Below are 25,780 nucleotides of genomic sequence, written 5' to 3' on the forward strand. Positions count from 1 at the left end.
TTCTAGAGAATGGGTAATCAGGATCATTGAGGCAGGAGCAAATAGGCAGATATCTTAAATACATATTTGAATCTCCTGTGTTTCTCTGTCTGCAAACTTTGTTACTAGTTGTTTCTACTCTCCTGTTGTACTAATTATTTTTAGGTTTAAGGTGTATGCTGACAGCCTTACTTAAACATTCCTGCTAAGCCAAATAGCTCAATTAGTATCAGACAGGCTCTATATTTTAAATTAACTTCCCTGAATGGTTAAAAACTTTATCTTGTACTGTTATTGAACTGTAATGGTTTCTCTACTCCACTTGCTTGTAAAATAGATTCTTTTCCCTAAAATTTAATCCATTGTACAGAGCAAGAACACTTTAGCATTTCTCATGCTTATTACCATTTCTCTGCAGCCCTGTGGGCTATTTCCTTTTATTAAGAATTCTGATAGCTTTCCCATTCTGCTTGCTGCAGATGTTCCAGGTTATCTATGCCATACACCATTTCTTCATTTGTTATGAGCTAAGAAATAGAAGCAGAATTGCATGTTCCCTGATTTATGATATTTATTTCATGAGGTAGATATTTTGGTTTCCCATGATGCTTAACAACATGGGCAATAAATTTTGCCCTTGAAAACTACTAAATATGAAGCTGATGTTAAATGCCTTTAACTAGCTTTGCCAAGAATGGAAAAAAGTCCTCATTATTTTTCACCTTCAGGTTCTAACTCTCTTCACTAAATTGGGACTAGTTGGACAATTCCATTTTTTTTTTTATTTCCACATGAAAGTTATTCAGAATTTCTTGTAGACTTATAGGAGTTTTATAAAGATAGATATAGTTTTTTTCTTTCTCACTGAAAAGCTTTTCTTTTTTTTCTCTACTCTTCCTTTGAAGACTATGCCAGATTTCATATAATTTTGTAAAATTTTCCACAGCAAGGATGGAAATACCTTCTGCTGCATATTTTTTTGTCTTTGACTTAGGCAATTCCTGACTCAAAAGGAAAACTTGATATATCAAATTTTCCTATAGATTAGCAACTATGACCTGTTTATTTGTGGCAAATAAACTAAACAATTCTTTGAAACAAATATGACAAAGTTGTGGATTGACTTTAAGCTGTCAATCCCATTTCCAGGTCCCTGACAGTGCAAATGGACTTCTAGAGATACAGGTGGAACACCCAGAAGCCCTGCCCCAACTTTTAGCAGGATTACCCCAAGGCTCCCTGCTTTGCAGAAAAAAATGATCTGTTTTGCATTGGAGAAGCAACTGATAAAAGCCAATGCTAAAAATTACTGATTCATGCCCACTGAGTCTCCATTTTCCAGTGAAAACAATTCCTTCAGAAAAAGTCAGATATATTAGATAGCAAGTGTGGATTAGCTACTTCAGTGTGGATGGGAGAATTTTTCATGCATCTGGCATGAACTTTCTAGCGTAATGAGCCAACTGACCATTTTTCCACTAAACTTTTCCAATCACCTGGCTTATGTAATCTCCTTCTTTGGATAGCCTTTGTTCAAGTATCTCCCTCTGACTCATAGGCACCAGGCATGAGATATATACTGCAGTTTCTACGCCATCAGGGTAGTTCATATATCCTTTTAGGACTCTTAGACTTCTCTAGCTTAAGAATCAAACAAAAGAAGGTAGGCAAAACTAATACAAATTTGAAAGACTAAGCTATGACCCCAAAGCATGGCATATTTTACAAATAGAAAGTAATTTATCTGAAATCTGCAAGCAGAAAACCGAGATACTTGCAATTGAAAAAAAAAATGGAGGTATCATATCCTTTCTCATTTTCAAAACAATCCATGAAAAGTTTTCAAGAATTTGTCTAGTATTCAAAATAATATATAGGAGCATCACATATTATATACATTTTTCACTATAATTTACTATTCTTTCAAGTATTCATTGCTTGTAAATTATTAATTACATTTAGTTTGGTCATCTAAATCATACTACATTTTCTTCCTTCCATTTTTTTCCAAGTTATCTGATAAGGCCATATAAATGAGTAATCATGAAGATGCAGATTTTGTATGTATATTTACCATTTCTCAAAAATGGGCTTATGAACAAGACCTCTTTTGTACAGCCTTCCACTCAAGCATGACAAATATGAGTCAGAAATGCCATCAGAGGATGTTTGATTTTTGTTTGAATCAATGCTCATAAAAATGTTGTTGTACCATATTGTTAATTGTGAATTTCAAGGTTGATTAACATTTAATGCCTGAGTCTTCATACTCCTCTAATCTGAATTCAAATTTATTGTGAGTTTCAGACTGGGAATATCTTTTGCCTTTTAATTCAATCTTTAATGTGAGGCACAGAACAAACTGGCAGGCTGCAATCAGAAGTAGTGAAGGCAAAGAGACAGTGTGACATGCCCTAGTTGCTGATGAAATATGACTTTATCCACTACAGGTACAGGGCAAACTGCATTTACAAACTACAACTGCTTCTTTTGTCTCTACAGCCTCTTTTTTCACTCACTTTAACTTCATATTCTCTTTCAGAAGGCAAGCTAGCAAGCATCCTTGCTTCAATCACCTGGGAAGCATTTGTAGTAGCCCTCTGATAATTTAAAATTTAATTTTCTCTTTAGCATACTTTTCCCAGGTGCATGCAAAATTTCCTGTCTCTTTCCTCATCTTTTGTGGATGCTTTTTCAAGGTCTGTCACCAAGATGCTGTGTGCCACAGACCATGACTGCAGTAGCACAGCGTGGCATAGGCACCCATGGAAAGCATAGGAAGGAGGTTGTGAATGCATCAGGCATTTATCCAAGGCCAGTAGTAGAAGACTGTAATCCTTGTAGGCTCCTTGTGTAGTCAACTGAGGAAGAGAGAAGCCTTTCCAGCTGCCGAACCAACTGCTCTACTACCTGTCCCTTGAGCTGCATACTCTGCTCCTGAGCAACCCAGTGCCCCCACTGTTAGGTTGGTTCTGAATTTTACTTTTATTAAAACTGTAAATTTGCCTTGGAATCAGCCAGTATCCTACAGGAGCACTGCAAGGGGTGCACACAGGAGGCACTGAAAGCAGATGAAGTTACTGCAGGAGTGTTTCAGATGGTACTGCTGGGGTTTGTTACTGCTCTCTGATGCCCAGGCACCACTGAAGCTGTTAGGGGAGTGAAATTTGCTTAGTGCTACTCTGCCACAGCATAGTTGCTGTTTACTCTCACAAATAGCAGAACATGAAAATGAAGCAGAGAATCATACAAAATTTGCACTGAAACCCATTGAGAAGACTTTTAGATTTTTTACTGCTAATAATGAAACATTGCTCTCCATACAAATCCCTTATCAGCTCATTATCCTAGAAAAGGGGCAAGTTCATATAACTCCCAAATTCTGTTATATCAATAATAGCTGCTGAAGCTAGAATGGCAACACTTTAATCTTGCAGAGGGAAATGTCATGACAACGATCAGTAATGTAGTTTGCCTTATTAAGCTATTGAGCTACGCTCAAACATGAATATCATCCATATGGTAGTAGGCAGACCCAAAGCAACAAGCAGCACTCTTTTCCTAAGTGAGTTTTAAGGATGACATTTAAACAAAACTTCTTCTTTGTATCAAAATTGCATTTAAAACTTCCAGTAGGACTTTGCAGTTCATAGTTTGAGGTTTCTTGGTATAAAAAGCTGCAGGCTTTTGGATGCAAATGTCATGAATTCTATTTCTATAGTTAGTATTTCCTATTTTGTACGTGAGCATGGGCAAATCCAATTGGATTTCATGATCTGCTGTTCAGTATGCATGTATCTGATGCTGACTCAAGGTTCTTTAGCTTCTAGCAGTACTGAAAAAAAGACCTGTCCTGGGCTGCTCTTCCCTCAGGAAGGGGAGAGAAAGCTAAGGGGGATAGGGATAGTCAATCTCATTGATCCTGCTGCTGCTGGAAACAGGTGAGGATGATACAGGTACAACAGAAGCTAAAGAGCTGCATATCCATATCTACAACATGATATCTTTATGTAGTAATGCAGGAGTAAGCAAAGGATAATTCGTACCAATAAGAACTATGGAACCCTGGGCAATTTACAGAAGGTATGATATTTAGAAAAGAAAGAAAAACTGTGTTAGAGTTAAGAAAGATAGCATAATTTTCAATAGATTCTCTGGGTGCCCTGTTCACCACAGGGCAGCTGTGCCTGTCTGCTCAACTAGGTGGGGTGGACACTGCGAACAGGGTTTTCATGAGCAAGGAACAAATGTGAAAGCTCACAGTTTACAGAGGAATTACTCGTGCACAAGCAGTGCTTCACTGGTACTGCTCTGTGGTGATGGTATCTCAGAGCAGTTGCTACTATGTGATGAGATAGCTTGCTCACCCAGGGGTGGATTTTCTTGAATTTACTCACTCCCTGAAGGCTGAAATTGCCATCAGGATCTGCATGAGTGGTATTTCTAGGCAAATCCGCTGCACACTAATGGGAGTCAAGCCATGAAAAAAACAAATGATTTCTTAATTGTCTTCCTTGACGTGGGGACTCCTGGTTAATCCCCTTGAAAGAATCGTATAAGCAAAGTGACAAACTGTAGACACTTTCCTGACTTGTTACTTCTAAATACTACAGGTTAATCTCTTTGATTGGAAAGCTTTAGGAATCATTCCCTGGAGGTCTTTCAGCGACAATCAATAGAAAAGTAGAAGTTAAACGTAAATTCTTGCTCCTGAAGACATGAAGTTAATGACAAACAGGCCATAAAGTCTGTACCTGTATCAGATCATGTGATGTGTCAGATCATGTGATGTGTCAGATCATGTGAGTAAAGGAGAGAGAATGAACTAAATATTTGTGTTTTGCAAGCATTTTTTTTTCTCAGCAAGTTGTTACTACCCCTTTACAAACAGTCGAGTCTAGTGTGGAAAAAATACAAAACCAGAGTCTGTCTTAAAAATGCTAAAGAAACTTGAGCAGAGCTTCCATATGACCAATGGAATGTAGCAAGAAGGGAGGAATATAAGGAATAGATTCTCTGTATATCCCTACCAAATCTGAAATAGATTTCTCAGGACCTTGTTAAACAGTTTGGAGGAAAAAAGCATGATCATACATCAAATGAATCTCAGTTGCTAGTGCAGAGATTTCTAAGCACTAATAAATTAAGCTACAAAAGGTTAAAAGGTTGTCTGACTGCTAAATAATGCATGCTTCGTATATCTTGCATGCTTATTTCATCACATAAAGCATATGCTGTTGAAAGTTTCCATTAATATACAAGTGAAAGAACAGCTTGTTTCCTTATCTCCCTGGGTCATATTTAAAATATTAATGGTGTCAATCACGCTGCTGATGAGAGGAGACATAGTGGTGACAGATGCGTATCCATTGTCTTTCTGGTGATGTTCTGGAGTGGAGACAATCGAGTGACAGTCTAAGTGCATTGTAACAATGCACTGAAGAAATAAACGCAGCTGATCCACGTCACCAACAGCAAATGTAATGTGCTCATGGATTGGATAGAATTTAAACACTTATTAGTAGATTACTTGGGACTAATAAGTGCCTTTCCAGATATCTGGGCTACTCTCATGGTGATATGTTAACTTCTGGACATAAAGATATGTTGGAAAATAGCGCTACGCATTCATAGGCAAATCCACTAGTGTAGATTTTTCTTATCTGAAATATATTATTTATTTAAGAGATTCTCATGCTTTTGGGAAGATCTTCCAAATTTTTCAGGTGCTTGAGACTCCTGCCTCTCCCCTTGAATACAGTGTTTATGGTATTACTTGTAGTGAAAAGTTAAATAAATATTTGAAAAGGAACGGAAATTGAATAAACAAAGAGAAACATCCAGCCACCTTGCTAATCATAGACTATTGATAAGGAAAACTTATGACAATCTGGAGTCCTTCCTAAGTGTCAGTTTTGCCACAGAATCTTTGCCCCAGCTACTCTTACCATATTCTTGATCTCAATCCAATTGTCTTGTTTCCCTTGCTCCTTGAACATTTCTTTCTCCTCCAGGGCTGCAGTGCATTTTGAATCTTTATGCCTTCCCTCCTCTATAAGGGTATTAAAATTTTTTTCTTGACAGATATGACAGTTTTATCTGGCTGTACACAGGAAGAGAATAAGGATTTGGGGGTTGCATATGAGTATGTTTTATGCATATAATTGACAGAAAACTGACTGATAGCCTTTGACACCTTGCATAACCAGCTCTATTTTAATTTTTGTGTGTGTCAGTATGCTGGATACCAAGATAGCTAGTTGCAAGTGAGGTAGAAGGAAATAGGTAATGCTGTAGTTCCATGTCTGGATTTGTGTTTTCAATGATTCATTGTGTTCACACAATTATAGTATAGCTGAGAAATATGCCACTGTTTTTGCTTCACAAACAAAGATCATCAGCTATATTAGATTTGAACATGTGTAAGTAAAAAAGAATAATAAAAAACTCCATTGATTTCTCTGTGCTGGATGCTTAATGCTGCCAAAAATAAAAAATGAGAACTGTCAGCAATACTAGCTTCTCCCCCCTGTTTCTAGTGAGCAATGTTGGCAATATTCAGGATCCAACCTCCCATTTCATTAAGGAAACTGTGCAACTTTCTGTAAGGAAAAAAACATATGTGAAATGGAAGGTGCCCCCTTCCCTGCCTTTTCAGCCATTTCGAATAGGAGAGTTCTCAAGTGCACCCAGCTCATTTCCATTTTGAAAGCTTGGAAAACAGTACTGTGCAGGGAGTCTTCACCGTTTTCAGGCAGTGGCAAGGTAAAACACCCCCTAACTGGATTTAGCAGCTCTGAATATGAGGCAGTACCATAGGTGCTGACAACAAGGTGAAATAATTAAAATAAAAGAGCAACAAATGGTCATAAAATTAATCTGCATTTATTGTGTTAATGTTCCAGGCAAGAGACTAGATTCTCAGCTGGTGCTTATTGGTGTGGTTCTAGTGACGCCATTAAAACTCTGCTGTTGCCCACAAAGATGAGATCAGCAGCTAGCCAAGAAGATATTTACATGTCTGGTTCCTATTGAAGCAAGAATGATGCATAAGTGCCCTTAATATCTGGTCTTTGTGCCTTTAACACTAAATTATGTCTGAAAAGGCAATGGTTTCTCAAAGTACTTTTGCTTTCATGAAGTGCATTCTGTATAAAGCAGTAGAAAAGTAAAATTTTTGAAAATGAAGATGGCAAACTGGAAGTACATTAGCTTTCAATGTCTCCTGTCATTTAGTAGTTCGAAGGACAGAGTGACCTATTTTGTGCCAATTCTATCAATATTAAGAGAAACTTATCTTTTATTATCATTTTTGTAACTAGTACATTTATCATCCTTTCTCATGGTCTTGCATACAGTTCCTAAAAGTCAAAAAAAAAGGGACATGAACTTGCTCATATACATATATATGTATATGGCTTTCCTATTAAATCTCCCTGCTGTATGTAATAACATAATGCTAGTTTCTGTATGTGCTGGTTGTTACTAACAGTCTAAACTGATGTGCTAGGTCAAGATGTACTTTGATGCCTCCATGCTTTGTTAAACTACTGCTTCCTTAGAACCTGCAAAATAAGTGATGCAAATAGTTGAAGGATAGATTTTCTTCCCAGTTCCCCTTCCTTCCCTCTCCCACAAACTAATCTTTGGTTTGTCCGGCATCATTTTTCATTTGTATGAAAAATCTACATTTTAGAAGGTAATTGGAAAAAAAAATGCATTTAAAAACAACCCAACAAAGCAAATAGATTTGTAAATCTCACCAGAGGTGCTCCAGGCTGTGCCATAATGGCTTGGAAATCAATGATCCACAGCTCTGTCTCTGAATGAGGAGAAACTAGTGTAAAGATCCATTTTATTCATCTTTGCATACAAACATCAAAAGGCAGGACTTAGTTGTCCTCTTTTTAAACACAGCTATCGAAGTAGTAACAGCCACCTTTTTCTAGACACTAATAATTAATATTCCTTTTATTTTCATTTTGCGGTTTTGTAGCACCTTACAAGTACTCAAGAGTTCAGAGCAGCATTCAAAGTCGTGAATGAACCCTAATGAGTAGGCAACAAGGAGCTGTAAGTTCAGAACTTATGTATGTGTGAAAGGATATTTTGCATTATTCTAGATTGAAAAAGGTACTGAACTGAACATGGAAAATGGCATGGGGTATCCTTTCTGCTTATATATCTGAAGAGAAAATGTTTGGACATCTTCAGGGGAAAAAAGGATGTTATTAATTTTGGCATATTTAAGCAGTTTGATAATACTGCTGTGGTCCTCCCCCACTGTTTGCTGCCCAGGAAACACAGAGGAGAGCCTGTGTTACAGACTTGGCATGCTGCTAAGACAACCACTTGTACAATTTGCCATGCAATTCTTCTACGGCAGCCACCCCTTCACTTTTTATTAGAATTCTGCAGAAAAGAACTTGATTAGCAACCCAAAGGTTCTTTCTAGTGAAAACTCTTGTTGCTTCCTAGGCAGACAGAAGCAGCAGTACCTGAGAGTGGATATTGCTCAAACAGCCATCTATGAAATAGAAGAATATCCAGAATGGAAAGAGTGAATAAATGCAGCCACAAATAGCACAGTGCAAGAAGTTAGTCTGCATGTTATATCCAACTGCTTTGCTTCCAGAGGAATCACTTCAGTTCATAGCACCAAAGCTCTAAAAGTTGGAAGCTCCCTTTTCAGCTCAAATTACTAGTCTTTTGCTGAGCAAAATCTTGACCCTCCATATCTCCTGGTTTGAAACTGTTAGATTAATGAACTCTCATTCTATTGCAGCTTTTGCATTAGAACATGATAATGTCTGAGAATTTGCTTTTTGCTATCCACGCAGGATTTATTTTTAGTTACTATAAATACTTCAGACCTGGAAGGCCACAGTCTGTGCTTTACAAAGGAAGCAAATATCAACTTGAAGTTTCTAGATTGGAATGGATATTCGAGACAGAGGGACAGTGTGATTGTAGCTGCTGATGGGGATATTTTGTGCTGGTTGGGGCAAGACTAGCCTTGTAAGCTGCATCAAGAAGTATCCTTTTTTTCTGAAAAAAAATCAGTTGTCAGGAGTGTCACTGCTTGTCCCCCTGCAGCTTGTTTACAACTGTCGCAGCCTGAGCCTTGATTTGTCTTTCCTCTTTGCAAGCTGCTGGCTCCAGTTATAGAGTGTTGTTAAATAACAAAGAAACTCCCCTGCATCTATTTCAACTTGATATGATTCATGCTGTTCTGTTTATAAAAAGCTATAAATGAGCACTGCAGCTTTGAATTATCTTTTGAGAGGCCTATGTTTTACCTTAACAGCTGGCCATATATCCTTATATTTTTTGCCCAATCAAGTCACCCTTTTCTCTTGGGTAATTCCAAATCTTTGTACAAAAACACGATTTAATTATTTGAAAGTACATAGTTTTATTAATGCCACTTACATAGTGAAGTTGTGATTTGTGACCAATGTCTTCCGAAGAGACATGTTGCCTTCCACTGCCAACTGGAGAAACAATTGCGTATCTTGTCGTCTGACTGCAAATTCCTAATAGAAAAGTTATTTATTTTTATGACTGTATATAACTTAGTATTATGCCTTAACGTTCTCATAATTATAGAGCATTTTCCCCCACTTTGTGATTCTCAGGCCAACAAAGATGTACAGTCTTGCATATATTTTCCTTATTAGTTTTTTTTATCAAGCCATCCCTGAGGATAGAATTCAATTTTAGAAAAGTTTGTAAGTAAGAAGAGGTTAAATATCAAGGAATTAGTAACCAGAATTATATTTATACTAATGTTTTGCAAAATTTTACGAAACAGCGATTTCTAATTCTGAACCTCTTTTTCAACCAAGCTGGGTAGCAAAATATAAATCAAGGATGCAATATTTATCTTTTAAAATTCTGAATCCGGGCTAAATTATCAAGACTTTATGTTAACATATAAATTTTCCAGCAAAAATGTTTGAGAAAATCCTCTAGTTCACTAAATTCACCAAATATTACACATTTTTTACTGAAGATAGTGTTTTGTCCATAAGAAATCATAGTCTTCATCACTTCAACCAATAGAGACTCAAGAAAGCTGCCTTATGGTAAGCCAACTAATAAATATTTTTAAATAATTAATTACAGAAAGTAATCTATCTTTACCTTAAAAGTTTAGAGCATTTCTAAACTCTCCCTATCTAGCAATATAGTTATATTTAGAACTAACTTATTCATTATATTTATTCATCCAAATTCTCCAGATTATGACACACTGTAACAATTATAAACTTTTAAATTTAATAATACGATGGTCTTTCCAAAAAGACTTTTCATCTATAATTTAAATAGTCTTTATTTTACATCCTATGTGCTCATTTGAGGTAATACCTTACGATATCGCACAGCAGTTTGATATATCCATTTGAGATGAACACAAGTTCATTTTGTCTAAGTGGTGGCAATGAGTCATCCATAATTCTTCACATCCCTTCTTTTGTCTGTCTTCGGCTAATCTCTTCCTCCTCCTTTAAAGTTGTTTTTCAAAACGTCTCTTTCCGGGAATGTCCTCTTCTACTGGGTGCTGAAGGTTATATTTAACTGTGTGATGGTATTACATTTTAAAAGCTCCAACTGCTGTTGAAAGACAGAATTACAGGCAGTCCCCATTACTGCTCTCCCCTTTCAACACTCTCCCTCTTTCTGAATCGAAATTTGGATTCCTCAGGATTTTAGAGTATGCTCTGATTCACAGCTGAGCTTCTCTTGCTTCCCATTTGCTCCCTGGAGACATAACCCTATGACCAAGGGCAGTCTCACTATTGCATAGGCAGTTCTTTAGCGGAAGGCAGCGTAAGAGATCTTGACTGTATGAACTGCTCCGGCGCCTTTCTCCAGAGGTAGGTTGTAGATGTCCTAGGCACTTAAGGTCTTCTCACAAGCAGGTAATTATAAACAGAAGATTTGACTGTGGGCTTTTGAAAACTTTGTTGTACTTCGCATATATTCCTACTCTTCTATTTTTTAGTATGGGATAAATACAGTTCCAAAACAGAAATGATCTCAAATGAGAAAGTGGAACATTTAATTCTGAAAACCTCTACTTGGGTTATCCTGAAAGCTGAAATTTTTTCCTCAAATGTTATTAAGTGGGAAGATCCATTGATTTTTCTTTCACTAAAACAAAACAAAACAACAGCAACAAAAAACAAACAAATTTATGAACTATGCAAAGTGTCTAGGCATTCTTTTTTCCTTATATACTTGTTCCCTTAGTCTAGATTTCTCCTGTTTGCAATCCTTCAATATTGATCTTACCGAATATTCTTATCTACACTTTTCCTTCTATCCCACTGCCCCTCAGTGGGCAAAACAGTATGGTCACAGTTTTGCAAAACATCTCTGTTGGAAAAATCTTTTTGAAAAATCCGAGCCTTTCAGGATGTCATATGACAAAAAATTATGAGACTTAGACTGTGTGCCTACATTTGACATAGGTGAACAATCTGAAAATTTCCCATAAAGTTTCATGTGCAAGATAATCACACATGAATACAGCAATTTTACTGGTCCTCTGAGTGTTGTTATTATGTTAATTTATTACCTGCAGTGCAGAAGTTGGTGCAAAATAAAGGGTAATTAGTTAAAGGAACTAATAACCAAGCTATTTTTACTGTTGGCTGTCACATTAATTTTATTTTAGTATTTCTTAAGTGACTTTTCCTCAGAAACATCTAGTTTATATGTACAGTCGTGTTAGAAATCATGTATTAGTAAAAGGGTCAGGAGTTTTTAAAGAGAGTGAGGTCTTGCCATTGACTTCAGTGAGCTTTGAATCAAGTCCACAAGAAATACATGTCTTTTGCCATATCCTCATGACTTAAAACATGACTTTTTCATATTGACTATATAGTCACTGGCTGCATAACACACACAAAAAAATAACTTTTTACACTCGCTGCTTCTTCCCTTCTTCTTCTATTCTTGTAATCCTAAGTGTGCACATACCCATACTGAGAATGCTGTTCTGTGGCTCCTTATGTCAATGCACAGACACGAATGGGCTCAAGGACTGTACTGGCAGCACAGAATTTGGATTCAAGTGCTGAGGTGTCTTGCCACATGAGTCAAAGGAGTGGTTGCTAGATGAGGAATGCAAGGTTCTGTGGGGCACACACATGAAAAAAGAATGCTGCCCTCTGAAGTGAAAACTGCACCTACAAAGAGTCAATCCATATACAGCTGATGGATCAAGCTTATATCCTACAACAGTGTACATATTTAATACAGTGCAGAGCTTTGTTAAGAATCAATAGCTCTCTGTAGCCTTAAAACCCATATCTGTTTTAAGGACTTTTGACTTCAGAAGGGGCATCAAAGGTTATTAAATTTAGAAAGGGGTCATGATTTGTGCAGGGAAAGAGTACAATATTCTAAGGACAGCATGAGTCTGATCTAGGCATCTATACGCCTTCATTCTCTGGGTGCAATGGAACAGTTAGAAATGTTCAGTGATTCATTACAAAGGAGAGGAAAGCTCAGAAATGTGGAGGAAAGTGATTTTTTTTTTTTCTTGGAGGAAAAGGCTGAGTTGGCTAATGACATGCCTTCACATACCCAGGACTGAACTTCCTGACCTTCTCCCCTTCACATTCTAGCCTTTTCTCCACCTACTAATTAGGCAGCAGAGAATATCTTTCATTGCACAATGGAAATAACTTGAAATTCACATTAGCATAAAGTTATTTCTCATTGTCTCATTTCCTTTCCCCTGTTTTTACACTGTAAGCAGTCCCTAGATACGTTAAATATATTTATCTAAGTAAAACCTCCTGTATCAAAGCACCTAGCAGCTGAACATGCATTTGCTTCATGCTGTGTATTCATCAGACATACCAGATTACCAGCTACCCTTTAATAGCACGTATCTACCAGGCAGACACCATACACAAATGGAACTGAATGGAGGAGGAAAGTCTACTTTGAGGTAGAGTCCTCCGTGCAAGCTTGTAAACTAATATATCACCCTCTCAATTAAAGGCTGTTAAACGTGTACATGCTAAGACTGAGAAGACTGAAACGTTGCTTTTAACAATGGTGTGTGAGTTTGTGTTGGAGGTAACTGAGTCCTTTACATGTGCTTTTCCATGCACTAAATTCACACTGTAGACATCCTTCCTGTTGTCACAGCCTTATTGTATTACCCTGTCTGTTTTCCTCTAGATAGTTTCTCCTACTACCTTTATCACCATAGTATTTGAGTACCCTTCATCAGTGCGTTAAGCACTATAACCACCATCTGTCATATGTTTGTCCTCTGATTCTCTTCATGGAGAGTGCAATGTGCTCAGCAAAGTGCCTTGTTTGGAGAGGATTTTTGTTAGAATAGATTTTCACTCGTATACAGAGATTGAAGGAATATATTTTCCTCTTAGAGCAGAAGGTGAAGATGTCCACAATGTTCCCAGTTTGTGGGAGGATTTGCACTGCAGCTTAGACCCTCTGAGAGAGAAACCCTGCACTTGCAGAAGGTACTGCAGTGCCTTTCCAAACTTCAGCAGATATTTTAGATATCCCGGGCCCAGACAATAATGGGTCTTAAGGAAAAGAACCAAGACCTTGGAATTAATTGGAGTCCTCTTGAAATCCTCTGGCAAGCCAAGAGGGGACAGTTTCATGGTGCTTTGCATAGCTTTTGTCACAGAAGAACAAGTGTTCTTGATCTTAGCCTTTCTGCTCGCTCCCAGATATATGCGGCTACTGGCTTGCCAATCTGTCAAGACACTTTTTAATGCTGCCTCAACACTAAAGGCATCCTCTTTGTCTGCAGGCCATCACCCAGGCCTTTCTGGAAAACATTGCATACTGCCTTAATTCCTTTTTGGAAGCCTCCAGCATCTTATTTAAAACCTTTTTCCAGGTCTTGCCTCATTCCCTGCTAAGCCTGTTTGATTTCTGAAAGTGCTTTCATTATCCATTTTATTTTGTTTGGGGTCTTGTAGATTATTTTTTGTTGCTACATTAAATGGATGGGGGAGAGAGTTTTCTCTCTAGTGCTATCCTGCTTGTGAAATTCAGAGTGTGTTTCTGTATGTGCTGTTTGGTTGCCTGCATTCATGTTTTTGCTACTTTTTTCTGACCATAGGCAGACATGCAGAGAGCTGAAATCAGGTCAGTCCCTAGTCTCTACATTTATTACCAATAAATTCTGTGAACAAAATGACCAGCTAGCATACTAACTTACCTGTGAGTTAGCTATTGAGCAGCCATTTCCCAGGTTTTTGAGGTCACTGAACAAAGGGTTGTTTCACTGTTTCCTTCAGTAGCCTGCAAAAAAAGCACCTTCTATAACAAATGGCTTTAAAGTGGTGTCATCGATCTTAGTGGGAAGAAAAATAGGTGAATCAAATTGATAGCAAAATAAACATGTGTGTCCAGAGGTGGTGTGGCATGTTTGCCGTAAGACTCATGCTGCTAGATGGAACACAAATGCAGCAAGTTCTCTTAGTTGTTTTTTTTTTTTTTTTCCAAAAAGCAGAAGAGCAATCTTGGGGAATTATTACCATGGATCTTTTTATACCCAGAGTTACTTCTGACTGTTCCTGTCTCTACTGAGTTATGGCTAATGCAGCACTTATTTCTAGCCTTATCTCTGCTTATTTGCACTGGTGTCTCTCAGGAAGCATTTCTTAGATTCTTTTAGTGAAACTTGGCAACATAGCCAGTGTTATTTTGGCCTCATTTTATAATTAAACTGGTAAATCTTGGTATATAGATAAGATCCCTATTGCGATCAGTTGTACGTGATTCCTATACCCAGGCTGCTCTCTTTGTAAAGACACAACCAACTTGCTAACTTTAATTGTTTTGATCATTTTTCCTCATTATAGAAGGAGAGATAGGTAGTAAAGTCATATAAGAGCTGAAATGTTCAGAAATCTTACCATAAGCTTTTTGCTCTACTACCTCATACTCACCTTTCCTACAGTTTGATTTTATTGTAGCCCTGTTTGATACTACTGTGAGTCTCTCCTGTTAGAGTGAGGATCCATACAGCTGTTATGTCCCACAAAGGTTCATTATTAATTTTTGGTTAAGATGGAGGGCAAGGGGGGTATGACTAACAGATAATAACACAGTGTATCTGCAGAACCCATGTTGAGAGGGAGCGAGTGTAGGTGAACTGTGTATTTATTATGAGTGATAAAGCTCTTACTGTGACTTGCCTTTGCTGTGCTATGCCATTCTGCTGAAAAGCCAGAGAAATTTATGATGTGCAAGATGGTGGTTGATCCAGAGCATAAAACACATGATCTAGAAATGTCAAGTTCCACATAGTGCAGACTCAAAAAAACCCTACTTTTTTGGCAACTAAATTTTGAAATCTTTGCCACAGATTCTATGTGAAAAGGATTAGTGGCAAGTGCACTGTTTAGAACGTAAATTGAATAAGTGGACTGGTGATCTGTAAGTAAAAGGGACTTTATCCAGCTGATAGTGTTGACTACATATCACAAACCTACTGAGTCATTTATGAGGTATACTGTACGAATTTAGAGGGACCTCTCCAGCAAACATCTTTGCTATAGGAAATGATCAGCATCAAAGAATTTGTTCTGAAAAAAAAAGAATCTTCGAGTGCAAAAGGTGTTTACCACCCTTTACTTTGAGGCTCATTACAACAGACAGAAATGATTTAGTAACTGGTCTGGAAAGATGAGGGTGCCTTGTAGATATGATTATGTTTGGTATGAGCAAATGGAGGATAGGCCCAGCCTAGAGTATTTGCTGCTACAAATTGCCAAATATGAGGAAAATGAGTGAAACTGAGTAAAATTGATTAAGATGAAAACAAGCAAACAACAAACACTACAGGAGAAAAATGAGGATGTTTTAAGACCAGTTTATTGCATGACCAACAAGTTCTAATTGCATAATAAAGGAAGGGGAAATTTTGAAATTAAAGCCTGTTATGGATAAGTGAGAAACAAATTCAAAAATTAGAAATATGCAAAGTATATGTTGCAAATAGAAAATGGATCTAAAGTAGACCCTAGAAATTAAAACTGATAAAAATCGGCAAGGAAATTCAAGACAACACAGTCTCCTTCATAAATGGCAGGTTAGTCAGTATAAGTCAATTTTAAGCAAAAGATATTCTAGTAGTTGTGCTCTTCTCTAAGTAGCATGAGATGCTGATACTATTAAGAACTATTCAGAAAAAGCAGAATGTTCAATAATTGCTCTTGTCCTGTGCATACTCTTGGGAGAACCAAGTTCCTATTTCTCATCATGGTGAAATATTCTTTGGAACACCAGTAACCAAGGAGATGTTAGTACTTATTAAAAGAGAAAACGCGTTAAAAATTAACGAGCCCAATTAATTTGCCCCAAATAATTTTGAAGAGGTGAATAAGACAATCTCTGTCACTAATGCTTACTTTAAAAATTGTGGAAGATGAAGAAAAGTCCAAAAAAATGACAGTAAAGTGATAATAATTAAAATATGAAAATGAGATCACCACGGCAATAAACAGGTTTGCTTTAGGCAAAATTACAGAAAAAAATATGTTATAGAACTCAGTTAATATAGAATTAAATGGATAGGAAGAGGTATGTGATTAATGTTTATTAGTAGAGTTGTATGGACAATAGGTCTCATCTCACAGGAGATTCTTGAAGGAGATTACAAATTAGATAGATGCAGATGCACTAGATTTTAATTTTGTGCATAGCTGATTTTTCTAATTTATTTTTTTTAAGTGTGCAATACACAGGATTAGTTAGCTGGAAGCATTTAAAATATAGATTCTGCTAAGGAATCATCACAGAAAGACGTTATATGAGCAAGAATTTGCACGGCTAAGTTCCAACATTTCAGAGTACAGGATCTCACTAAAGCGTAAGCATGTCTCTGGGAGCATGTGGTTCAGAGTCTACTGAGAAAATAGAGGTCTGCAACCTGCAATGCCAAACAGAAAACACCAAGCATTAAGGAAGACCACAGAGGCTACTGTAATCTTTGGAATATATAAGCAGAGGTAAGAATTGAGGATCTGTTGATTTCTCTTGGTCTTCAAAGAGCTTTGAGGTGTTCCGGACAACCACCTCAGGGACTTTTGTAAAAGCTGTATATTGGAGTTGTTTGCTCCAACCTTTCTCAGTTGGCTTGAGGCAACAGCTGAAAGCGTGTTGTCTGTGGCTAGTATAGATTCAGTAGCAAAAAGTATGTTGCAGATTAGAGTTGGGCAGGAGTCACACTCAACCCCCCCCGATACCAGATGTGAAGACTGGAAGGGCAGCATCATGGCTGTGACAAGGCTGCCAAGCCAGCGACAGCAGGTGGCAGTGTTTGTTAATGACAGTTGTGTAAATTCGTACCTGGGTGCACAGTGCTCTACCTTAACACTCTGGCAAACTAGTGCTCAAGGAATGCTGGCATCCCAACAACCACTTTGTAAGTCTGAACAAGCCACTGTTAGCTCATCAGGTTAATTTGTCAATGAAAACGTCTGCTTTAGTCTTTTGACCAGGGTCCTTTAAGACATAGTATGCTCAAGCTATTTATATTTCAGCTGTGAAATGCCATAAATTGCATGGCCTTAAATAATTGCATTGATCATTTAATCCAAGTTTCTCTATAAGGAAAATAATTTCATTAAGCTTCCCTGAGTTGGTCAAGAGAAAGGACTCTTTGTTGGGTGTTTCAGATCTTGGAGGGGGCCCGGATCTGCCTCTCTCACTGTTGACTCCATAGAACATCAGGTACAACTGTACATTTAAGGGAGCTTTCTCTCTCAGATTTTTTATATCATATAAATAATACTATAGTTTATAATATATAATATAATGTTATCTTACAAGTCAGATAACAAAAGCTCACCTTATAGTGCTGAGTTATTATGAATTCAGACCTTTCAAAGATAAGAGGTTACATGTTAAATATTTTATATCAATAGCTGTAGTTTTTCCATTCATTTCTTTTTCATACTAAGCATTCATAGGCTGCAAATACGACAGGTCCACCCGAGATGTTGACATTTAAAGAAGCAAATATTTTCACCTTCTCGGAAAACATAAATTGCATTAAATATGGAACTAAAAACTGCTCTATATGACAGGATATCTGTATTCCGCTGATTTCTAGGACAGTAATTCAAGAAACATTAAATATCTAGGGAAACTGAATCCAGCAGAGCGACATGATCTTACATCCAGTGTTAATGGATTGAGCCTGGCATTGCAAAAGAGTGATCTGCTTGGATTGTGGCTGCTGCTTAGAGGGGACTGAGGCCTTCATGAGATAAGTCATGGAGAACCTACTCCCTTCAGCAGCACTCAGTTTTAATGGATTTCTATCCTAGCCCATGCTCATATTTGTGCATGGGACATTTCAAAAGATGGTATTTATCAGAGGCCAGAAAAATTAGTTCTTCCTCTTCCTATGATGCAATTGGTCCATGCCCCACTCAACAAGAGTAATTCAAGTTTCTAAGACTAAACTTCCTTGAAAAAAAAAACAATTTTATTAGCTTTTCCTGTGCAAAGACTTCAGCATTTTGATATGAGCTTTGTTCTGTGACATGAAAAAACACACCCAGGGGCACAAGAAGTAGCCAGATTTTCCTTGTCTGGGAACCAAACCAAAGTAGATTTCAAATAAATGGCAAAAAAAGAGCAATTTTTGCTCAGAGATACTCATCACTAGGTATCTGACAACTCTGTCATGGGACACGCTCTGCATTAGAGGTAGGCACAGATAGAGTCCATCTGCTCTGTACAGAGCAATATAGTACAGCTGAAATCAGGGTCTAGTGCAATGTTCTTTAGTAGCTAAGGTCAGTGAAAAAACATGGAATCCTCTTGACACTGCTTCTGATGGAGTCACCAGGGAGCCTGCTTCATTGTTCAAAAGGGCATTTTTGAAAGTGTTTTTATTCTGCTTTTTTCTTTTTCCTTTTTTTCCTGTTCTTGCTCTTGTCAGCTTGTTAAAATATTGTCAGACTAAAATAGAAAGCTCACGATATATGTTAGCAGACAGGAAGGCGATAATAACTTGACAGGTTTTGCAAAGAGAATCCTTTTATTTTCAGCAAAACTACATTGCAATTTAAACAATTCATCCGTCTTCTTTTTTACTATGGTTTAATGGTCACAATTGAAAGAGGGGTACGTTTAATGCTTTTAACAGAAGAGAGATTGTGGAATAAAGGATCCTGAAGTTTCCTGTCCCCTTTTGGAAGTCACTAGAAACTCATGGTGTTTAACCTTTTCCAGGATCATGCCCAGCAGATGTTGCTGCTGCTTTTCCATAACAATATTAAGAAAAAGGCTTCTCTGCTTTTCTGTCACAGAATGAAAAAACTGATGAGACTAGATTAATATTAGCTGCAGGACTGGTTGAATTTTGCATATTTTCACCCAATGCAGTTGGACTAAGCAAATTAAAAAGCCAGTAATTCTGCTCGCACTTACATACCGGCATCCTCTGTACTTTCTGCAAATGCTGACAAAGCTACAGAGTTTGGCTGCTGGTGGCAGCTTGGTCCAAAGCTTGAAAAGAAATCTAAGGGCTGCTACATCAAACTATGGTCTGTCTACCGGAGCTGGTTAAAATGTTTCCAGCAGAAAGCTTTTCCATCAGAAGATGGTGTCTGGGTGGAATAAAATGCTCCTGGCATTTCCTGGGGTCATGAGGAACTTGCTGGATCCGCATACGTGGTTGCCTGTGGGTCTCCTACCTCTCTGAGTCCCCAAGGTGACATGCGCTGCATCAGAGCCAGGGAGGTGGCAACCAGGGATGCTGAGACCAAAGCAGTTTTTGAGAAAGTCAAATTCCTGCCTTTCAGAATACAATTGTCTGAAGATGTTATCCAATGCAAAGTGCTGCCTAGAGTTGCAACTACTACACCTCCACAGTTCAGATAATGGTGGCACCATCTGTAGTCATTAAATTTGTGTTCAACCTGGAGCAGATTTTTGCAGAAAGAGGCAAGAATTCATTGCTGTCCTTCACTGACTCTATGCTTTTCTTCCTTGCTGAGCCTGCTTTTCTCTAAGACCACAGTAATACTGGAGATGAAAACACAGTGCTGGTATTTCGATCCCTACATCTGTGAGGGTAGGAGTTAGATTTGTGCAGTTCATTAAACAGACACTATTAGCTTTTTTTTTCCTTCAGTATTTCAGTGTTTATACTAATATCCCACACCATAACTTTTATTCATTGAGTATAATAGGACTCTTGAGGGAGATAAAGGACAAATGAAAATAGGAAGGGTATATACATATATGTATATATATCTCCATCTGATCAGAAAAATGCCATTGGCATGAAGGGATTTGCAAACGGGGATAGAAAACTGTACATTGCACTTCACATCAGTTCAACTCTAGTGCACACTCATTGGCTTCTCTAGACTTACACCCAGGATAAAATTATTTTTATTGTTTTTATTTTTTGTATATTGGCCATTTAGACTGCTTTTAATTTGTAATGCTAAGAGGCAATAAAGCACTAAGGAGCCTGACACTCTAATAACTTAAAGAAAATCTGCTTTCATCTGCAGTTCCCTAAAATCTGTTTAGCTGGATGAAAGTGTATGGTTTGCAAAAGATGAATTCTTAAGATATCCAAATCCTGCTTTAAGGCTGAGGAAGAGATATAAAGATTATTGTGTGTTTAGAAAGTCACTGTTAAAATAACTGCTTGGCTTGAGACACTAGGCTCAGCCTGTCTCCTAAGAATATAATCCTTTCTTGTTTCTCTCCAGGGCCTGAAAGTGCATCTTGAATGCTTTGTGGAATATATTGTTTGCCTTCTCTTCTGCACCTTCCTAAAACTACAAGACTTCAAAGCACTCTGAACAGATCAGGATTTACTATTTACTGTTTCCTCACTTGACAGGTGACTTTCACTTCCTTTGTTTGCTCAAGAGGTGAGGGCTCTTTCCAGTCTTAACTTCACAGGAGCTTCACTCATTTAAAAGAACCCTACTCGCTGTGGATATGGAAGAAAAAGAAGAGGGAAGAGCAACACTAGAGGAAACAGAAAGAGAGATCTGAAAGAGGAGGACCAGGTGAGAATCACTGTGTTCCAAATGCATCCCTGTCTAATTCCAGAGGCAAAGGGTTACTCTTTTTAAGGGTGGCAGAATCTGTCCTAGAGAGAATAAATCCTGAAGCAAGATTATGTCTTTTATAAAACAGACAAGCTGCTGAATATGTGGGCTTTGAAGTATGTGAAGACTGTAGGAGTCTGTTGTACCAAATCCAGAAAGACACTAAACATCTGTACCTCCCATTCCTCAGCAGGTGTTCCATCTTGCAGCCTTAGAATGCATTTAAAATGTATCTAGTTCTACAGATATTTTGGTACATCTGTGCTTGCTAAAAATCCTTCATAAACTGCTCACAAAAAAGTCACTGTTAGAATCCAATTCTCATTGTAAGCAAAGGAAATGGTCCCGTCACTTGTATTTTTATGTTTTGAAACTGTTTGCTACAGCCTTCTAAAATAGTATTTTGGACATAGAAACTACTGAGTTACTGATTTTTACACTTTACAAATAGAGCAACACTGAGGAGCCAATAAGCACAGAAGTCTCCCTAATGTGAAGGGCTGTACTTGTGCATTGTTAGAGACCATCTGTAAACCAGAAAGTCAAAAATCTACAGAGGCTCGGTGGCAGGTGAATGAAGTCCCATGATGCTCATTTCCCCAGTTCTTCACATACCACAGGGTATGTGAGGTGAAGACAGCAGATTAAACCAAAATGAGTAGGAATACAGCTCCTCAATTACAGGATCAATCTTTATTTTTCTGTAGTATACGTTTTATCTAATTGCAATAAGCTGCACATATTACCTTGATAACTTCCTCATAATTACTTTGAACATAAAATGAAATTCTTTGTCCTGACTGATTACCAGAAGTTACACCTTTCATGCAACTTCTGCTGTTCCTAGGTACTTTATGTCCAAATGCAAATTTAAAAAGCTTTGTCTTTCAACTCAGTCTTGTACTTGTCACATCCTAGCAATATTAGTCACTTACAGAAGACAATAAAGAAGCATTGAAGTTATTAACAGCAGCTCCCATCAATACCCTATGTAAACTCACAGCATACAAAATGGAGTTACAAAAATGGTGTCTTTAAGATAGTGGTCAGACTACTTGCTAGCACATGAGTTTAACTGACGCTGAGGATGGTGGCTGAGATTTTGTTTGCAGTTATTTCACCTTCCTTATTTTACTGTGGGTAGCCCAAGGACTAATGGAGATAAGTCTGTCTTTATTAAAGACAATGGAATAAGAGAAAATTATCTTCATGAATAAGATAAAAGCAATCCGCATAACTATTGTGCTTATTAAAACCAATAAATAAGACTCCATGATGTCCAATTTGATTTGACTTCTGTGTTTTCTTGTGATTGTTGCTCTTGTAGAGCAGCTTGTGTCGACTGAGAAGCATAAAAGGGTATAGTATATTGCTGTGTAATTGTAGAAAATGCATGTGACAGGGCTGCTGCTAACTGGATATATTGAGGGAACGTGAAAGTTCTTTAATTTTGTATGCAGAACAGCCTACACGTTTTTATCAGTATTTATTTTACTGTTCCAAAAAAAAAGGTCAAATAACCTTTTAACTTTTTTTTTCATGGAATTTTCTGCCAAAATGCCACATCATCACCAACACAGGTAAAAGTGAAAGGAAATCTTAAGAGATCAAGTCTGCAACAAATGCTGAGGGGAGGCTTTTTCTCCAGAGTTTGCCTGAATCAGTTCTTTCTACTCTGGCCCTTCTCAAAAGAAAACTCCCCCCACAGCAGGAATTTTGGCTTGGATAAACTACCCAAATGCTATCCTAAATCCAAGGTAAGAAAATAAGCATGCTTAAACTGTATCTGTTTCAAGTCTGCTCTGACTCATCTGGTTGTCTTGTCCTCCCCCTGCCCGCCAGCCACATTTGGGATGCAGAACAATAGCATATCCAGTCACAATGCCCACAGCTACTCCTGGCTAACTGTCTGGAAAGCAACTGTTAATTTTTTCTGTTCCAGACTAATTGGCAATTTAAAGGCCTGTTTGAAAGCAGAAGCAGTCTTTGGGAAGGTTTGTATGTTCCCACCTGCGTATATTTTAAAATTGATGCAGGGCAGCATGTAGCATTAATCATGATTTATTTCTTATTCTATTACTCAGGCTGCAATTAGAGCCTATGCAAAGTGCTTTAGAGGGCAAAGACAAGAATAAAAGCTTGATGCCCAGACCTTCTAAATGAGAGACGCCAGATACTTTCTTTCTTGAAGAGGAGGATACATGTCAGTCCTTTGGAGGAGCCATGTGGGACCAGCATGTTAACAAGAGTCCTTTGACTGTGAAGACCTGCTAAGAAGTTAATTTCACCACACTGTAAGGTAGGTTGCAAATTAGACTTGCCAAGTGCAACTGGCAATGGGAATGCTAGAAGAGGAAGAGGTCATGAAGCTGTACTCTAAAGGAATGTGATACATAGCTAGCTTCAGGATAGACCGAAACAAATTGCAAGAGTCTAAATCACTTTGTGTAGCTTTGACATACCTGAGACCTGATGTAGCCTCTTTCTTAGGCCTGAAATCCAGTTTCAGGGACTTTTTCATCCCTCATTCATCTTTTGTGAACTAGGCCTTTTATTTTTATACAAAGCCACATGGATAGTGATTAGGTTAATAGTAAAGAAATGGGATGGAAGGACAAAAGGCAAGGTGGAAAATTTAAGGATTAACTTGCTGTACAGATGTCTTGGCTAATGGTCTTGCTTTTCTAAACAAAACTTTTCTTTTTTCTTTCTTTTTTTTTCACAGTATTGTGGCTGTATCACATGCCTCTGAGGATTTGGAGATTTGTACCTTCCATAGATTACATTCATTAAAGACCAGAATTCGCAGAAGCTGCCAAGCAGGGCAGGATGATGCCCAAGTTGGCCAGTAAGAGGTGCTGAGAAGATAAGAACAAAAGTAATCAGATATCTCTGAAATAAAATGGAAACATCTCCTCCACACCTGCTCAGATTTATTCCCAGTAATTGGGGACCTTTGGTGGTATTGTACTCATCAGAGCTCAGTGCTGATAGCACTAATGTGCGATAGAGATGATGAGATTCAAGGGCTCTCTCTTCATGAGTGATGGGTCCTTGATCTCCTGTCCTTCATCTCTGAAATACTTGTAGTGCATAAGTAATCTATAGATGGTAATTCTCAGCCCAGCTCTTGGTTTATCATTAAATATTACATACGTTATTCGGTCATTCAGTATTCACTGAACTACAGAAAGAGTGGATGTGACCCTGAAAATTAGCAAGAGTGTAGAAGGACTTGACTTCCAATGTTTCTTCCAGTTAGTATGAAGCAATTCCACAGCAGAAAAAAGAGCTCCAGCAAGAGATCCCAATAGTTGGATTCTAACTGGCATATCAGGAAGAATCTGAAGCTGTGTGTCTGCTCTGCTAGCTCAGGTTTCTGAGCATGGTGGAGCATCATGTTTGCTGTTAAAGAGAATAGGAATACTCTGATTATGCCTATCAGAGCATGCCTGCCAGTTTGGGAAAGGCCTAAAGGCAGAGAAGTGTGTCTCAAATCCCTAAATTTCTGGTAAGTAGCCTTTTAATGCATGATCCTGTATTTCTCACAGGTAACTTTAACCTTGTTCCTAATGCTTTAATCTTCAAGATTAGCTGTACTTCTTGTAGTATATTCCTACCGGCTCCTGTGTTGATTATATATCCAAACCTGCACAATCAGGAAATTTCATCCTTTTTTTTTATGTCAGGAAATGTTAAAGAAAATCTATGCCTGCATCCACTCTTCGGGAACATCAGAAGGAGTTCCCTTTAACTGGTGTGCTTGGATGTTTCTGAGCTTAGACAGTTCTTGACCTGCTTCAGTGTCTCTGCACTAATCCTTCTTTTTCTTCAGCTTTGCTAACAATTTGCTTTATGATGCTGTGTTAAATGAAATGATCTGGCATTCATTTTCTCTTACCACATTTCACCATTCCAGGTATCCCATATAGGTTGCTTTTGCGCAATAGATGAACTAAAATTGTTACATAAAGATTATTTCCAGCATAAATCTTATCCATTTTCTTGTCAATGTTCTCCATAGTTATGCCATTAAGTATATTCCATCTATTAGTTTTATTGACTTCAGACTTAATATTATACATTTGTTTTCATTAAATTACATTTTCCATTTCCATGCCTGCCCATATGAGAGATCAAAATTTTTCAAAATCTGGCCATAATATGCCTTAATAGTAGCAGTAACTTCAAATTATTATTCCTGAATTTGATGTATTACTTTAGATAGTTGTATGAAAATAGTTGAACATTTTTCAAATAAGACAGGTTCTCAAAACAACCTCAAAAAGCTACTGTTAATAATAACAATAATAATAATAAAAACTCCCACATCTTTCCAACTCAGTAAATTAATCATTTTTATTTTACAACTGCTTGTCTTCATGACATTATAGCCCTCATGCAATTTTATCATTCTTACTGCTAAACCTAAGCTTTTTTGTTTGTCTGTTTGTTTCCATGGTCATCTAAGCTAAGGCAAACTTTGTTTTGGTTGCTCTAAAACTGTGAACCAAGGTGGAATTTGTTAAATAGTTAATCTGGAAAATATTTTTGGAGCTAGAGGTACAAAACTGATGGAGAAGATCCTGTGTTATTTTTGGCCAGGAGAATTCAGGATGTGCAAAATCTAAATTCTGTCCCTCTTTCCTTTCCAGGGCACAACAGCTAAGTCACAAGTATTCTGGTGTTCCTGATGTTTC

Source organism: Tinamus guttatus, unplaced genomic scaffold (genome assembly GCF_059628265.1).
Source record: "Tinamus guttatus ecotype Peru unplaced genomic scaffold, ASM5962826v1 Tinamus_guttatus_pri_ptg000327l, whole genome shotgun sequence".
Taxonomy (NCBI): domain Eukaryota; kingdom Metazoa; phylum Chordata; class Aves; order Tinamiformes; family Tinamidae; genus Tinamus; species Tinamus guttatus.